Here is a 13,525-nt window from a genome sequence, read left to right as displayed (position 1 = left end):
GAATAATGTCAGGGACCGCAGGGATGTATCCTTCAGGTGGAAAGGCAAAATGGTGAATGGAATTGAATCCAGACCAATGAGTGGTGGTGAATTTGGAGAGTTGTAACAATAACAGTGAGGATTCTGAGTGGTGAACAGGAACAAAGAGATCTTGGAATGGGCAGTCACAGATCCCTGAAGACAGGGACAGGAAGATCAGTTGTTCGAGAGGTTTTTGTATATTTTCTATTGTTGACCACAGAGTGTGGATGATATTCGATCTTTAGCAACCGCCAGTTTAGGAAACAACTAAAGGAATGAGCACAAGTCTGGTCCATGCAATATTCTACATTTCTAAAAATTGAAAGATGAAAGATAGAGGGCTGAAGTATAAATCTTTGCCCATCAAACTACTTCACCACTCAGTGAATTTACCACTGGTTCCTCTCCAAGTCATGCTGGTATGTGCCTTGGACGGTAATTTGCAAATGGTGAAGGTTCAGTGCATCTTCAACCTTGTCCTTATGGTTGGGACAGTTTTTGAGCTTTGAAGGTTCTGTCAACAAAGCCTGGATGAATTCCTCCAGTGAATCTTCTATGTGGTGCACTCTGCTGCAATTGTGCCTTAGCAGTTAAGGGAATAAATATTCAGGTTTTGAACAATGTACAGTTAAGTGACTGCATTGTCGTGGACGGTGCCCAGTTCCTTCAGTGGTATTGAAGCTGCGCCCACCTCGGCAAATGGAGAGAGTTCTGTTACACATCTTACTTGTGCGTTGCGGATGACGTAGGCTTCACGAAGACAAGAGTTGAGTTAATAATCAAACAAAGTCGACCCACGGACAGGTTTTTGTCGTCAACTTCTTTATATGGATGGTCAGGTTCCATTTTTCCTAAATACTAACTCCCAGGACGATAACACGGAGGAATTCAGTTACATTGAAGTCATTAAATGTCAATCGAATATGATTAGATTCTCATTTGTCAGAGTTATCTTCGCTGTATTTGGTCATTCTGTGGGTCAATCCGATTCTAATCGCTTTCTGATTTCAAGTTCCAATTCCCATCTGCGCCTAAAGTTTCAACCCGTTTCCTGGTCGAAATTTCTCCACCTGTCTTAATAATATGTAAGGGACAGCACAGACTTACTAACATGTTGCTAACTCTGAATACAGTAGAATATCGTGAAATGATTGGTTAGGCTGGGATTATTCTCCTTCAAACAAAGGAGGAGGAAGGGAACTTTATAATCACATAATAACAATTATAAATGTTCAATATTCGTGGAATCTTGACAGGGTAGATACGGGCTGGTGGCTTGCCCTGTGCTCTGAGGAGAGCACCAGAGGACATAATCTCAGAATTAGATATTGCCCATTTAATTCAGAAATGAGGAGTAATTTCTTTGATCAGGAGTTAAAGAATCTGTGGCATTTTCCAATAACCGCTGTTGAGACTGTGTGGTTGGGTACTTTCAAACTGTGCCAGATAGTTAATCAGAAAGATGATGACACTTTATCGAGCTAAGTGAGCAGAAAGGAATTCAAGATTATCAGATCAACTATGTTAAAAATCACACAACACTAGGTTATATTCCAACAGGTTTAATTGTAAGCACATTAGCTTTCGGAGCGACGCTCCTTCATCAGGTGATAGTCAGGTGACTATCACCTGATGAAGGAGCATCGCTCAGAAAGCTAGTGCTTCCAAGTAAACCTGTTCGACTATAACCTGGTGTTGTGTGATTTTTAACCTAGTCCAACACTGGCATCTCCAAATCAGAACAACCATGAATGGTTGAGCAGACTCCTTGGGCTGAATAGCATATTTCCACTTGGTTAAAAAATTTCGTCTAAGGCCTTATTTTATTCATAGGTTCAGAATTGGGGGGGATGGGATGAAGTGACAGGAAAGGTTTATTAAACAGATCAGACAGATCAGGAACAAAGCTCATAAACACAGGAAAAAGAAATGTGCTGTGACCTGGGGGCAACAAATGACACTGGGCCCCAGCATAGGTGGCTGTGTACAGAAGCTAATGATTGCTGAAGGAAGTTGCTAGATCTTATACAGTTGGCAAGTCAGTGATCACGCTGGCCGATGGATCGTTGTATGATTCACACACAGCAGAAATTGGTGTAAGAATGAAAGTTTTGTTTCATTGGAGAAATTTTCTGTGGTTTCAATTCCGAGTGACTGTTTGAAATACTGATCAGATCATTGTGTGAAGTATTAGGTTAAAATACTCATGAACAACCCCACTGGATAAACTTATGCGCCCGATCTCTTGTTATTTTTTTCTGTTTGTTTCGATGTAAATTCATAGAAAGACAAGATGGAATGTAGGGCGGAAAGAAAAATGCGTTCCTTCTCATTACACAAATTTCATCTACAATTGAATAGAATAACTGCTCTCACTCTTCATTTCGACTTTAATGTGGTGTCGATTATTTGTGAATCTCCTGTGCAGTGAAGGGCAAGAACAAGATTCCCGATCCAGTGTATAACAGAGTGTGAGTTGCAAAGGAAAACTGCTAGAGTGGTGCGTAAAGTTAGCAACCAGAGTGTGACTCGAACCCGTGAATGTGGAGCACAGCGGTGTAATAACCCACCACCATAATCTCTCGGTCTCCTCTGCACATTTTCTAGTGGGGTGACATGTGATCTCATCAGGTTACATGTGGTGAAAGTCATGGACGAGAAACTTCCTGAGCGGAATCGAATCCACACCATTGTGTTTCAGCTTTCACTAGAATTATAATAACAGCAAATTCCAATAAATAGCCAAGCTGGTCAGAATGAATAGCTGTCATTGATACATTCTGAGTCAGAATTGAGTCAGAATGAAACAGGACAAGAATTTTCCGTCATATGTACACCTACATTTGGCACATAATTTCTTCAGTCACTTTCTCTTTCACGTGAAGAAGCAGCCATGGTGAGTGAACTAAAGGCAATGTTGTTGCTCAATGGCCTTTCTCATATGGCTGAACCTGAATTGGATTCAATGGCAAGAAATGCTGATTTGTTCGTTTCATTTTAATTTTGCTGAAACCTCACAAGGTTCATTGTAATAATCAGAAGTGAATTAGATATATCTCATTGGAACGATTAATGTTGTATTCAAATTTGCTCTGACTTAATTTCAGCTTAAGGAAAATACTGCTTAGAAAAACAGAGGGTTAAAGTGCAAAAGAAAACCCACCGGTTTTGTTGCTTGTTGCTTTGGCAGATTTCACCGAGTATTAAATGGACCAAATATCATGGTGTTTGTTCTCACATCCTTAACGCATGTGATGAAAGCAGGAAGTCGATTTCAAAGCAACTGGTCACTTCCTATTCATTATGTAATATATTCCCTTCACAATTCATAAAAATCCACTCAGTTCCGTTTACAATGCTTTGGGTGGAATATTATGCCAAATCTTTCAAAATGCAGAGTTTTGGAAGCGAATCTTATTCAGCTGCACACATTAAAGAAATTTCTTTACATTTAAAGTCAAACAACTTAGACATTGTTTCCTGCAACTTCCGACTGACGACACCCCACCTCTGCACCTTTACCTAGCCACACGCTGTCTCTCTCCTTGTGAAATTTATTCCTTGTATGTCACCAAATGTGCCTTTCCAAATATTTTGAAAAGCAGATTCTTGGAGTGACAGCGATTCTGTTCTCATCATTTCTTTGCCATTCCAAGGTTTTATCAAAGCTATTGAATGCCTGACATCCAGATGTTTACTTACTTGAAAGAGGGAATTGTCCACCTGTTTAGTTTGTTCAAACATTTCATAATCTGAAAAATCCCATTAAGTTTTCCTTGGTTCAGGGATAACTGTTCTCAATTTTTCAAGAACACAAGTGAATAAAATCTCATCCTCAGTACACCCCCATCAGCATCTTCTCTAATGGCTTTACACCCCAGTAAACACCGTCAAAATCCTCTCCGATAGAATCACAGAATCCTACAGTGCAGAAAGAGCATTTCAGTCAATCGAGCCAGTGTCGATTCTCTGAAGAACATCTCACCCAGCTCCCCTCCCTATTTCCTTATATTTCACCTGAAGAAGGGGAATCCCTCCCCCATATGATTTCAAATAAACCTGTTGGAGTATAACCTGACGTCCTGTGACTTCTGACCTTATCCCCGCGTTACCCATGGCGAATTCACCTAATTTACTTAATTCACTCCCTGGACACGACAGAGCAATTTAATTTTGCCAATCAACTTAACCCTCCCTCTGAACAGCAATGCGAATTACTGAGACAATGTTCCATCTTACTGAGCAAATGCTGTATAAATTTTTAATGGTTTTCTACCCTGGTAACAGCCTCATCAAAACAAATGAACCCAAATTCAATGAATCGAAACGCTACTCTGTCCTTTACAATTTCATTCGTGCTGCGGGTCGGTTCCTGAAGATTGGAGGGCGGCTAATGTTGTGCCACTTTTTAAGAAGGGTGGGCAGGAGAAAGCAGGAAATTATAGACCAGTTAGTCTGACCTCAGTGGTGGGAAAGATGCTGGAGTCTATTATAAAGGATGAAATTACGGCACATCTGGATAATAGTAACAGGATAGGACAGAGTCAGCATGGATTTATGAAGGGGAAATCATGCTTGACTAATCTTCTTGAATTTTTTGAGGATTTAACTCGGAAGATGGACGAGGGAGATCCAGTGGATGTAGTGTACCTGGACTTTCAGAAAGCTTTTGATAAAGTCCCACACAGGAGGTTAGTGAGTAAAATTAGGGCGCACGGGATTGGGGGCAAAGTACTAGATTGGATAGAGAATTGGTTGGCTAATAGGAAACAAAGGGTAGTGATTAACGGCTCCATTTCGAAATGGCAGGCAGTGACCAGTGGGGTTCCGCAGGGATCCGTGCTGGGACCGCAGCTTTTTACAATATATGTAAATGATATAGAAGATGGTATCAGCAATAACATTAGCAAATTTGCTGATGACACAAAGCTAGGTGGTAGGGTGAAATGTGATGAGGATGTTCGGGGATTACAGGGTGACCTGGACAAGTTAGGTGAGTGGGCAGATGCATGGCAGATGCAGTTTAATGTGGATAAATGTCTGGTTATCCACTTTGGTGGCAAGAACAGGAAGGCAGATTACTACCTGAATGGTATCAAATTAGGTAAAGGGGCTGTTCAGAGAGATCTGGGTGTTCTTGTCCACCAGTCAATGAAGGCAAGCATGCAAGTACAGCAGGTCGTGAAGAAGGCTAATAGCATGCTGGCCTTCATAACAAGAGGGATTGAGTATAGAAGCAAAGAGGTGCTTCTGCAGCTGTACAGGGCCCTGGTGAGACCACACCTGGAGTACTGTGTGCAGTTCTGGTCTCCAAATTTGAGGAAAGACATTCTGGCTATTGAGGGAGTGCAGCGTAGGTTCACGAGGTCAATTCCTGGAATGGCAGGATTGCCTTACACGGAAAGACTGAAGCGACTGGGCTTGTATACCCTTGAGTTTAGAAGACTGAGAGGGGATCTGATTGAAACGTATACGATTATGAAAGGACTGGACACTCTGGCAGGAGGGAACATATTTCCGTTGATGGGGGAGTGCCGAACCAGAGGACACAACTTAAAAATACGGGGTAGACCATTTAGGACAGAGATGAGGAGAAACTACTTCACCCAGAGAGTGGTGGCTGTGTGGAATGCTCTGCCCCAGAGGGCAGTGGAGGCCCAGTCTCTGGATTCTTTTAAGAAAGAATTGGATAGAGCTCTTAAAGATAGTGGAGTCAAGGGTTATGGAGATAAGGCTGGAACAGGATACGGATTAGAAATGATCAGCCATGATCATATTGAATGGCGGTGCAGGCTCGAAGGGCAGAATGGCCTACTCCTGCATCTATTGTCTATTGTCTATTGTCTATAAATGTTTCTGCACTCATATTTGAATACGTTTATGTTGTTTCTTCCTCAGCTTCCTGCTTCTAGTAAACACTTCAATCCGGAACAAGTCTGTCAAATGCTTTTAATTCCAACACAGGCACAAGGTGAAGTTTGCAGAAGTCACGTGTTTGGCCGTTCACTGACACTCTGCCTCCCTGAGAGTTGCAGTCCTTCCCCATTTTTAAGGAGAAAGGGAGGACTGTAGATGCTGGAGACCAGAGCTGAAAATGTGTTACTGGAAAAGCGCAGCAGGTCAGGCAGCATCCAAGGAGCAGGAGAATCGACGTTTCTGGCATAAGCCCGTGTTCAGGCATCAGGATTCCTGAAGAAGGGCTTTTTCCCGAAACGGCGATTCCCCTGTTCCTTGGATGCTGCCTGACATGCTGCGCTTTTCCAGCAACACATTTTCAGCTTCCCCACCTTTATTCAGGCAGCACTCCCTTCCTGTGACATGCCCCATCGAGAATGGATGGACAGGTATCAATACCTACATTTGGGAATGGAGCAACAGTTTTAAAATGTTTACGTTGTCCCCAGCGGAAAATTGATCCCTGTGACAGGCGGGGACACTAACAATCATACTACCGAGGACAAGAATGTCAAAGGAGGGCCTTCAACTAAATGTGGCCACACTTGTCAAAAACAACTGCCAAATGAACTGAATCCCATTTCACAATGCTAACCCCACAGCCTTATAGGCCTTGGTATCAAAAGTTCGCATCTGAATATTTATTCATGTTATAAAGGTTTCTGCCGCTCTGAACAATGCAGGCAGTGTATTCCAAATTCCTACCACCCACTGGCTGATAAAGCTTTTTCGCACATCTTGTCAAACCTTTCTGTCTTTCTCCTGAAGTCTCTGGCCCCTGCTGGTCGATCCCTCCATCAATGGGAAACTCGTTCAGTCAACCCTGTCCATACCTGAACTCAATCATGTCTTGTCTCCATCTCCTTTACACTGCGACAAACACTCCACTCTGTCCTGTCTTTCTTCACAACTGAAACTCTTCAGCCCAAACAGTATCCTGGTAAATATCTCCTGCAATTTTCTCAATGTGATCACATCCACGCTATAAAGTGACTTGCAAAACTGGACACAATGCTCTTGCTTGATCCTAATGAGCTTTTGTTTTAAAATTTCTAGATTAGTATGAGGGCGATTCTGGCTAAGCAGAATTTATTATCCATTTCGATTTGCCCAGATGGCAGTTGAGACCCAACCATATTGCTATGAGTCTGAAGTCACATGCAGGCCGCACCAAGTAAGGATAGCAGATTCCATCCTGAAATGACATCAGTGAAACAGATTTTTTTTCAACAATTGTCAATGGATCAATAGTAGTCATTAGATTCTTCCTTGCAGATATTTTTTGGATCCAAATTTGACAATCATGGCATTGTGGGATTCAAGCCTGAGTACCCAGACTATTACCTCGGTCTCTGGATTATCAGTCCTATGAAATTACCACAAGACCAACGCAGAAAGCCATAAAAGCGGATCTTTAACAATAAAATGTCTTTTCACCAGAACTGCCCTGAGTATTTTCCATGAGCCTGACGCTACAATTGTCTCTGGACAGTAAAAGCTGCTACATGGGGATTGAATTCACAATCACGGTATCCAAATGGATCGATTTATTTGAAGGTCCCAATGGTGGGATTGGGGCACGTTCCCCCAACAACAGGAACCGGAGCAGCAGCACAGACAGAACAGTATGAATGTGAAAGAGAGTGATAGATTGTGCATTGCCTCAGAGAAATGGGGGGACGGACGGAAAGGAGGTTTCATGATTGTGGGAAGGACTGGAATCTCTGACAACGGGTGTGTTTGAATTCGGATATATGAAACGCAGAGATGCGGGAGGGCGGAACTTGAAGGTAAAACAATTAATTTATTAACGTGTATTTCAAAAAAGACAACGGAGAGAACACTTAGTGCCGTGATTTGGTTTCAAATCGAGGTTGCTATGGTCACAATGCAAAATACCGACAACCACGATCACAGTAACCACTGAGCAGGATGACTGCAAGCAGCAATAAGTATACTAGCCGAGGAAATGTTCGGAAGAACAGCAAATGTATAATATCAGTACTCAGCGAACAATGACAGATATGTGGGAACTCAGAATGAGCTGAATCTTTCAGTTCGATGTCCTCAGAGGCTGTGGAGATCCCTTGAATGAGAATGTTGAAAAATGAGATTGATAAATTTCGATAAAACATCAAAGACTCGGGGGACAGGACAGGATATTGTTGAAATGTATGCTTCAATCGCATTTTAAATTAACATCGGCACAGCCACCCAGATCCAACCGGAAATGGGGATGGGAAAGAGTGCGCAGAGTTACTCTCAGGCACCAGTGATGCAATCGGCGAGTGTGCTGTCCTTCCATGATGGTACAGAGGCACAGGAAATTCCGAGATTGAGTGTGCTCCTGCTCAAGGGAATGCTTGTCCCCATTTATACTATCATAGCGATTTACACTGCATCGTTCGAGGACAGCTGAGTGGCACAATTGGAGCGTGTTGAGCCCTTAACTTGCTGACTCCAAAGAAACTGCGTCGTTCGGGAGCAGAAAGAACCCCACTGACAGATTACAATTCAAATGCATTTAACATAAGGTTTGTAGCAGTTTGTAAGCAGCACATAACCCTGATTCCAAAGGTCTGTGAGTATCCAGAAGAACAGTGAGCGATCGTTGAAGGTACGTTTCTCCAGACGAAATTTGTCAACGTGACAAGCTGCAGCTGAGCTGGTGGCGTTGCGATTGAAATTGCATGCGTCCGGACATTGTGCTGAATTTTAGATATCAGAGCAAATGGTTAACTCGAGTATGCGCGTTCGGAAAAGTAAATGCTTTTTTTGTTGAAAAGCTTTGCAACGAAAGTAAATACTTCCGACTATCGTGCGATCGATAAGAAGCAGAAAATGCACAGCCGCCGTGGTTGTGAGCATCGGCAATATCGGCATTTGCTTTCGGCCACCCGCATGCATTGGTCGGTTAGTTCAGCTGGTTAGAGTGTGGTACGAAAAACGCCAAGGTTGTGGGTTCAATCCCCACACTGACCACGTGCAGCGCTTGTGTGGTTAGCAACGCGGTGTCAGGTTTCACTGTCTGTAAGAACTTGTCCCATGACCGGTTGAGATGCGTATTCAATCGGAAGCCGGCCATCGCTGTTATGGAGCATCAACTCGCTGCTCCCATGTCGGATCTTAGCTGCATTGTTTTATTTCCAAACAACGTGCTCCACGAAGCAGGAAGCCTCACCTGCGCAATAAAACATTTGACACGGATAGACGCACGACTTGATCGCCGTACCCGTGATGACTGGTGGATGTTGTCTGCAGCAAAACAACCAGTCTCAATTTTTTTCACAAACAAATGCAAAACATGAAATATATGCAGTATTAGGCAGACCTGGCACAGTCTCGGAGGAGAACCAGAGTTCAGTCTTCAATTCAAATTAATGATTCGTTCATGTTATTTTCCTGGATCTCTGTTAATACTCGTCACACGACTTCCAGAGGGAATTCGTTCGCTTGCTCACCTCTCATGCATCGACACTGGAGTTATCATATCACCAGCAATATCATAGAGCCATTAATAAAAGCAAATTACTGCGGGAGCTGGAATCTGAAACCAAAAGAGAAAATGCTAGAAAATTCTCAGCAGCTCTGGCACCATCTGCAAGGAGAGAAAAGAGCTGACGTTTCGAGTCTAACTGATTAAAGATAAAGATAAAAACAAAGGGGGAGTATTATAGAGCTATTTATACCACGCTGAGAGAAGGTGAGTCAAGGCTCCAGATGCAAAGGTGATAATGACAGTGCATGGAGACATTAAAGGGAGATTAAGAGACGTGAATGACCCAGGCTGAAGCCAGCGCTATGTGACAAAATATGTGAGGGATGGGTGAAGCAGATACAAAATGTAAAACAGGGGAGAAGGGTAGCAAAGCGGGAAGAGGAGAGGAATAAGGTATTGAGAGAGTGGGGAGCGAGAGAAAGAGAGACAAGCAAGAAATAAGGTACAGAACAGTGAAAAAAAAACACAAATACAAAAGATGAATAAAATAATTGAAATAAAATTACCTGAAGTTGTTTGAATTCAACAACTTCAGACAATTTTACTTCATTTTTTAAAATTTATCTTTTTTATCATTCCACCTGCACTATCATAGAGCCATTACAAATGGACAACACTGAAAACACAGTCTTCGGTCGAACTAGTCCATTCCGAACAGCTATCCTCAAATGAGCCAGCCGCGATTGCATGCACTTGACCCATTTCTCTGTAAACCCTTCCTATTCAAGTACACGTCCAGAATCCTTAACAGTATTAGAATTATACCATCCATCACCAGCTCGTCTGGCAACTTATTCCAGAAACGCACCACCCTCTGCGTGCAGCCGTTGCCCCTCACTGCCTTTCGAATTCTCACCCTCCCACACCAGATTTATACCCTCTCGTTCTGAACTGCCCCACCTGAGCGAAAGGAACTTGTCTATTTACCCGATTCATTCCCCTCATGATTGACAAACCACCATAAGATCAGCTCCCAGTCTCTGACGCGCCAGGCGAAATAGTGAGTGAGTGTTCAGCCTGTAAACGTTTGCACCTTTTCCATTTTCAAACGTAAGATGTAGCATGCTGTCTGAAGCAATCATTTTAGCAGCTGACCTGTCGCTAACAAACGCTGTCGGAAGGCCTGATAACTTGCTCAATATGCTGTCAAACGAAGATTGCATAAGCAACATGAGTCATTGAGCAAAACGTGCAATTGACTTCTGAGCTGTTGCTGACACCAAAGCAACTGCGTCGTTTGGGAGCAGAAAGAATTCCACTGATAGATTACAATTCACATGCATTTGGCATAAGGTTCGTAGCAGTTTATAAGCAGCACATAACCCTGATTCCATAGGTCTGTGAGTATCCAGAAGAACAGTTCGCGATCGTTGAAGGTACGTTTCTCCAGACGATATTTGTCAACGTGACAAGCTGCAGCTGAGCTGCTGGCGTTGCGATTGAAATTGCATGCGTCCGGACATTGTGCTGAATTTTAGATATCAGAGCAAATGGTTAACTCGAGTATGCGCTTTCGAAAAAATAAATGCTTTTTTTTTGAAAAGCTTTGCTACGAAAGGAAATACTTCATACGATCGATAAGAAGCAGAACATGCACAGCCGCCGTGGTTGTGAGCACCGACAACATAGGCATTCGCTTTCGCCGCGCCAGCATTTTAGTTCAGCCCTAACCAGCGGACAAGCACTGCATGAGATCAGTGGAGGAATTGAACCCACGATCTTGGTGTTTTTGGCACCACGTTCTAACCAGCTGAGCTATCCAACCAATGATTGCCATCTTTTGAGAGCAAATGCCTATATTGCCGATGCTCACAATCATGGTCTCAGGGTTTCCTGCCCTCGGGGAGCCCCCAGGAACTCTTGATAAACTTGAAGGTGAGACCCTGTGGGGAAGAGGTAGTCTTCCTAGAAGATCCGGGGGCAGCACAGTCATTGCTGAATTTTACACCAAAGAAAGTAGGAATGTCAACACAGTCAATTACTGGTTCCGGGGTAAAAGGGAAGGATTTACTGTTCCAGTATTTGAACCGAAGATGATAGAAGGTCCGAAGGATACAGTTACAGGAGAACTGTTGTATATCCCTGATATAGGAAGTAACTTATTCGGGAAACATTTAATTATCCTCTTAGGACTTGAGATTTGAATTCAGGTAAAACGAATTATTTGTACAAATGGCAATGTTGACAGAAGATGTGGAGAGAGGGGTAGACCCTATTATATGGGCTAGAGTAGGGAATCGTGGAAAAATACAGATCCGTCCCATAGAAAAAAGTTTAAAAAGGAAGGGGGATGTTGTTTATGAGCGACAATACCCCATTTCCATAGCAGGTAAACGAGGACTGCAGCCAGTAATTGAGGGGCTAGAGGTGGACTGTTGGAGCTAAGTATGTCTCCTTATAATATCCTAATTCTACCAGTGCGTAAATCCGATCGAACTTATCGATTGGTGCAGGATTTGAGAATATTGAATTGTACGTTATTACGATCCCTCATGACAACAAATGGTTTAGTGTGATAGATTTAAAGGGTGCCTTTTGTGAGGAAAGTAGGAATTTTTTGCCTTTGAATTGGAAGATACCAGAAAAGAACAGAAACAGCAATACTGGAGGACCGTGCTCCCCCAGGAGTTTCTGCAATCCCCAAATTTACTTGGACAGATGTTAGAACAAATATTGGAGAAACTTAGCAGCCCCAAGGGAACTACCCTGTTGCATTATGTAGACGACCTCTTAGTAACAGGAAAGAGAAGAGAAAGAGTAGTAGAAGCCACGAAAAAAAATTGAATTTCCTGGGTCAGCAGGGACCGCGGGTATCTAAAAACAAATTACAATATGTGGAGCGAGAAGTGAAATACTTGGGACATTTAGTTCGTGAGGGAAGCGAAAGGGAAGCCTGGAGTAGTTAAAGGGAATACTGGGGATTCTGCTGCCCAGGAATAAACGGGAATATCATAATTTTTGGGATTTAACGGGATATTGCAGATTGTGGATTGATTCTTATGCTCAAAAGACGATAAACTATTGGAGGAGGAACCAAAATATCTGAGTTGGGAAGAAGAAGAAAAAGACCTATTTAAGAATTCAAAAGAGATCCGATCCATGCCCCCATGTAAACCTTACCTTCTCAAGATAACTCTTACCAGCTCTTTGCTACCGTAGATAAGAGAGTGGCTTTGGGAGTATTAACCCAGAGGTGGGGAGGAATGAAACAGCCAGTAGCCTATCTTTCGAAGCTATTGGATCCAGTATCCCGGGGGTGGCCTGAGCGTGTGCAGGCCGTGGCTGCCACTGCACTGTTGGTGGGGGAAAGCAGGAAGCGGACATTTGGGGGACCCCTAAGAGTAAGCACCCCACACCAAGTGAGAACGATTCTAAACCAAAAAGCTGGGTGATGGTTGACAGACTCGCGGGTTCTGAAATATGAGGCAATATTAGTAGAAAAGGATGATCGAGTGTTGGTCACGGACAATTGTTTAAATCCAGCTGCCTTTCTTTGGAAAGGGGAAGGAGAATCTCCTTATAATCCAGAGCACAACTGCCTTGACATTATAGAATACCAAACTAAGGTCTGCATGGACCTGAGAAATGTTCCGCTTCATGCAGGAGCCTGACTTTTTATAGGCTGATCATCCCGGGTGACTGAAGGGAAAAGACATAATGGGTATGCAGTTGTAGACGGGATGTAAGGTAGTGTGGTAGAGGCAGGAAGGTTGCCAAATGGGTGGTCAGCTCAGACCTGCGAACGTTATGCATTGGAAAGTGTCCTTAGGGCGTTAGAAAATAAAGGGGGAACAATATTCACTGACTCTAAATATGTATTTGGTGTTGGCACGTTCGGAAAGATATGGCAGGAAAGAGGACTGATCAATAGCCGGGGGAAGGAATGAGCACACGAGGAGTTGATTAAACGGGTCTTGGAGTCCCTATTACACCCACGAGAAATAGCGGTAGTGCATGTAAATGGTCATCAGAAAGGAAATGAACCAGACGTTAGGGGGAATAGATTAGCCGATTAAGTGGCTAAGGAAGCAGGCCTTGACACACAAGAAG

At 43.1% G+C, this 13,525-nt stretch overlaps 1 non-coding gene across 1 annotated transcript; it reads left to right on the top strand.

Annotated features, from left to right (window-relative positions):
• The first annotated feature begins 8,884 nt into the window (after positions 1–8,884).
• Positions 8,885–8,958, top strand: trnaf-aaa (transfer RNA phenylalanine (anticodon AAA)). The gene has a single exon. It is a non-coding gene; the product is annotated as a tRNA-Phe (tRNA).
• The last annotated feature ends 4,567 nt before the right edge of the window (positions 8,959–13,525 follow it).

This window comes from Chiloscyllium punctatum, chromosome 31 (assembly GCF_047496795.1).
Source record: "Chiloscyllium punctatum isolate Juve2018m chromosome 31, sChiPun1.3, whole genome shotgun sequence".
Taxonomy (NCBI): Eukaryota; Metazoa; Chordata; class Chondrichthyes; order Orectolobiformes; family Hemiscylliidae; genus Chiloscyllium; species Chiloscyllium punctatum.
The sequence above is the reverse complement of the archived record's forward strand: the minus strand, read 5'-3'. Positions and strand labels throughout refer to the sequence as shown.